We start from the raw sequence: 4,930 nt of genomic DNA, 5'->3' as shown, positions 1-4,930 counted from the left end.
TTTCGTGTTCGTGAGGAGATCTTGAATAAATCACTATGTCATCCAGATTGTTCACAGAGAGTATAGTTTCAAAATTGAAATAATCGTTCTTGCTCAAGATTTAATGAATTGTCTGGAATAAAACAACTCTATCAACTTTCGATCTATTTCGTTCACAATTGTTCGCTGTATCAACCAGTGATTACGGTGTTTTCAACGCAGAAAACAAAACATATCTTATTAAATAAAATATAAGAATATAGACAAAATCACTCCAATAAAATAACACCCGCTGGGAACACATTTAGGCATATATACACACATGAACAAATAAGGCACTGTTACCAAGTAAAGTCAAAATCCACACACGGAGCATCCGGATACATCTCACGAAACCTATTTAAACACCATGAGAGTACGTCCGGACAAGTACCCGCCTGACCTGAGGAATGGTGGCGTAGGTAAGCCTCCAACACTTGATCAGGGATCTCCTCCCAAAAACGAACCTTGGCACAGGCATCTGTATCAACCACTTCGATCGAAGGAGAACTTGGCGGCAACTGAAGGGTGTCCTCATCGGAGAAGGTTAGATCAATAACCAAAAGGATCACCGAGACTCGACGATGGGGCTGGAGCCACACTATTGCTACCCTCTGTGGAAGACGATCCCTCCAGCCTCCTTAACCTCTGCCCACGAGCTTTTGCGCCGCCACGACGACCACGTTTCCTAGAACGTTTCGGAGGAGGTTTGAACGGCCTACGACTTTTTTTCTTCTTCTCACACTAAAATAAAACACACAAGTTTAAGAAAACGAACAACAATGCGAAACAGGATGAAGTCAAAACAAATTAAAATAATACATACTTCTACAGCTTCAGACATATCAGTATCCATGATCCAACATAACCTGTATTCATAAGGGAAAACATGAAAATGCAATAAACAAAATCGACACTACCAATCATACAAAATATCGAATAATCAAACACTATCAAAATCACTTATTACTATGAATTAATGCATATTATTACCTAAAAGGAAAAACTAACCTAAAAACTCGCCAAGCAAATCAAACTCGCCAAGCAGAACAAACTCGCCAAGCAAATTAACAATTATTACAAACTACCACTTGGCGCCATCTCCTATGGAATGACGTATCAAAAACTTGCCATTGGAATTTTAATAATTCTTGGGGAACATAGGAAATAGAGCGTGTTACACGTGCAAAGACTCGACTAACACTAAGTTGCCACACGCCTTGTACGTTTCATTGACATGAGCAAGGAAATTACCAAATACATCACAAATGCAACCTCAGCAAGGACAAAGCTGCCACGCGCCTGGCACGTTCCACTGGCATCAGTAGGGAAGGCCTGGGAAGCATCGCAGACGAAACATCAACAAAATACGAGCTACTACAATATCTACATTTTATCACGCACCTCGTATGTCACTAACACCAAACGAAACATGAGAAATTAAGAAGACGAAACTTCAGCAGCATCTACGTGTCTCAAGGATGTGGAAAATTAAAAATAGCTTAAACAAGATAATCAAGAAGACGAAACTTCAGCAGACTCCGTGTGTCCAAAAAAAGGTGAGATAATCAAGAAGACGGAACTTCAGGCGGCGAGGCGAGGTTCTCAAATTCTTTAATTACTATTGTAGGTGTGATAAATTCGTAATCTTTCGATGTGGTATTTATTACTCTTGTATATCCTTGTGCCTTATGGTTCTTCGCACCTACATTACCAAAATAGACTCCCTTGATTGGCTCGATTTTGGGAATAAATCCCTCTTTTATCTCCAGATTTGTAATGTTAATCGAACATTTGTAATGGTACCGAACTTCGTTTCCGCACGATTATCTTTTCTCTTGTATCGAAGGGGATATAAATATTTCCCCACTTATATGTTTTCGCTCGTAATCCAAACGAGCCTTGCATCCTGCGAAAAATTCGGATCCTAAGATTCCATCTTGATCGATCAGCAATGAGTCAACTACGTGAAAAATAACTTTTTTTTTTATAATTATTATTATTAACGTGGAGGAAATCCGCACGGACACCAGGTCGCTTCTGGGGAAATGCGGCGTGGTAATGCCGGACTCCAACCGACTAAAACCTCCACGATGACCGTCCCGGCAGCGGTCGAATAGGAAGAGCATGACGACATTTCGTCGTCGGATCTCACCGCCCCGCCGCGATTGCGGCGTCGCCGCATCCCATCCCGTGAGGGTCCCGGGCCGACGGTCATAACGTCGAGTTCCTCCAACCCTCTCCGAGACCCCCCAGTTCGTGTGTCCCCTTCGCCAGACGCATGAGCGTGTTCGGGGGCCTGGCGGCCCACCCCCGGACGGTCACGGTTGCTCGATGACGACTCGGGGCCCGTTTTACAACCCGCGGCTGCGCCGGTACTGTGGTATCCCTCCCCTGCACTGTAAACGATTTTTTGGTTCGTTTCTCTGTGCATTGTTATTCTGAAGTCGCCGAGGTCGTCAACAAGGGTTTCCATCCTGGTGCCACTCACTCTTTCGCACCCTGCCCCAGCAAAGGCCGGCGCAGGGTGACAGGGAGCCCCACAAGAAGGTGAGGTGAGTGGTCTTGGCAGATACGGGCCCACCAACTTCTCCGAGGTTCTTCGCACCGGATCGGCAAACTGGCGGGGGCCGAAGACGCCGACCAGTCACCACCCGGCTATAGGAGAACATTAGATTCATCGTGGTTTCCCGATGGGACCAGGGCGTGGTCCTACGCCCTGAGAACCCGTAGCCGCCTCGAGCTCCCCACGTGAAAAATAACTGGATTTCCCGCAACCTGCATTACGATTGCATGATTGCTGCAGCATGATTCCTGATTCGGATAAGGCAGGTTTCTTGATGACATTGATTTCTGATCCGGGGTCTAATAGTAAATTTGTCTTAGTTTTTAAATCTGGGGAAATTATTCTAGCGGTGGGAGTACTTGGAGTTTCGTTTATTTTTATTGAAATAATCCGGAGAGGTCGTCGTCCAAATCTGAGTCCGGCCGAACATATCCTTTAATTTGTTCCCGAAATCGTTCAAACTGTCTAGCTAACTGTCCTCTATGGCGAGGAACGCGTGCCCGCGAAGCTTATTCATTAATAATTTTACCAACTGAGGCTCCTGATGCCGCGGAATCATGTTTCGTGCGCGCTCGCATGCTCTTAAATATTGAAATACTGAGGGTCGATATCTGTCGAATATTGGTACTGACTCGATCGCGTCTTTTAACTTCATTTGTTGGGGGCTATCGTCTGTCGGTATTGTCACCTAGGGAATTATCGGCGGTGATACGGGTGTCTCGATTTCCTTTTTTGTCTTGAGTGAACGCATATCGTCTTTTAATTCATTGATCTTTGTACTCATGTCGGCTATTACTCGTAAATTCGCATCGCATTCGCATCTCGCGTCTCCCCTATTTTCCCGTAGTTGGGACAAAGACTGTTTGTCTGTTTGAAGGACTTTAGTTGACTAAATCTTAAGATTTATAACGGGCCCTCGAGCTAGCCGAACATGTACTGCGGAGACGCATCGACATCTGGCAATCATCTTACTCGAAGAATAGGGTCTGCGTGTGGCGAGCCACGGGGCAGAAACCGTTGGAATGTTTACTGTCGCGTGTCGTCACGAATATTTCTTTTAAGGAGAGCTATAGAATTACTCCATACCTTTGTTAGACAAAGCGTTCATACCGTGACCGCGGCTACGTTCGGCGACTGACTGTCGCCTCAATCCCAAGCTCATTATCACAACTCTCGAACAATTACAATTGGACTGGGTGACTGTAATTATTTAATTACAGCTATGGTAGATTCTGAATTACAATGTTACGGGATTTTCCCAAAATTCCAAAGGGAATGCTCCGGTGTTCTTTCATCTCCGACATATTAATAAGGAACCATTTGGCTGAATAACGAAAAAACATATAAAGAGTTCTTTAGATTATGTGACGCGGTCAAAATCAAATTTCAGGAGTTGAATTTAAAAACATTTTGTCCCTATGAATTCACAACCTCCAAAGCTTCGAAATCCACACATATTTCTTCCTTCAGATGATTCTGTGATTACATTAGGGTTGTGAAGACATATTTTAAGTGAAACTAATTGTTTTAACTCGTAATTATTGTTAAAATAAGAATATTTAATGACAATTAATAGTTATTAAAAAATGTATAGGTTTCACTAATTGCTATTAATTTTTACTAACTAAAAATATATTTTTAGCATAAGAATATTTAATAACAAATAATTTTTAATAATTTTTATTGGGTAAAAATTAACTCTTAAAATAAAATTATTTAATAAAAATTAATAGTTACTAATTCGGCTGCAATGGTCGGATCGCAAAACAGCTTCCAAGCCAGTCAAATGCGTGTGTCACGTCGAAGACAGAAGAAATCATGAAACCAATAGATCGCTGGTGATCTCCTCTTCTTGCGTCGCAGTAAATATATTCGTACGTTTCACGAATAACGTGAAGGAATTGAACTTCGTATAAGATGATGGAAATTTTATTGTATAAATCCAACGGAGTGACGGTTCAAAGTGTTACAGAATAATTAACAGAATAATGTGTTGAGCGCTAATGTAGGAGGGTTTTTATATGGAGATTTTAGTCCCTTTGGAGGGGTTATCGTCCGATGTATATCAGAGGCGGCTATTCAGTTGCTGTTTTGTTATTATTTCGATAGCTGTGGCATGCAGGATGTTTCGTCTACTTTATTACTGTTTCTGAGCGGGTGACAGGTGCATCAGACGCAATGCAATACTTGAAACTTGCTTGTTGAAAAATAGAAGCAGTGCTGTCCATGATATTAACGCTGCGGTATATGTGTCAACACAAACATGGCATACATATATTGGAACTAGTGCGGCTATGGATATCGCCCATGTGATTCGAGTTTTAACAAACATAGCCGCGTATGGCG

At 42.5% G+C, this 4,930-nt stretch overlaps 1 long non-coding RNA gene across 2 annotated transcripts; it reads right to left on the bottom strand.

Annotated features, from left to right (window-relative positions):
• Positions 1-1,511, bottom strand: LOC126876420 (uncharacterized). Of its 2 annotated transcripts, none has more exons than XR_007694183.1 (3): positions 1,423-1,511; positions 845-887; positions 1-762 (listed from the first exon to the last, which is right to left on the bottom strand). It is a non-coding gene; the product is annotated as an uncharacterized LOC126876420 (long non-coding RNA). The 2 variants fall into 2 exon arrangements; XR_007694184.1 differs by lacking the exon at positions 1,423-1,511 and adding an exon at positions 1,030-1,134.
• Between the last annotated feature and the right edge of the window lie 3,419 nt (positions 1,512-4,930).

Source organism: Bombus huntii, unplaced genomic scaffold (assembly GCF_024542735.1).
Source record: "Bombus huntii isolate Logan2020A unplaced genomic scaffold, iyBomHunt1.1 ctg00000074.1, whole genome shotgun sequence".
NCBI classification, from domain to species: Eukaryota; Metazoa; Arthropoda; class Insecta; order Hymenoptera; family Apidae; genus Bombus; species Bombus huntii.
Note: the sequence above shows the minus strand (reverse complement) of the source record. Positions and strands in the feature narration are given on the sequence as shown.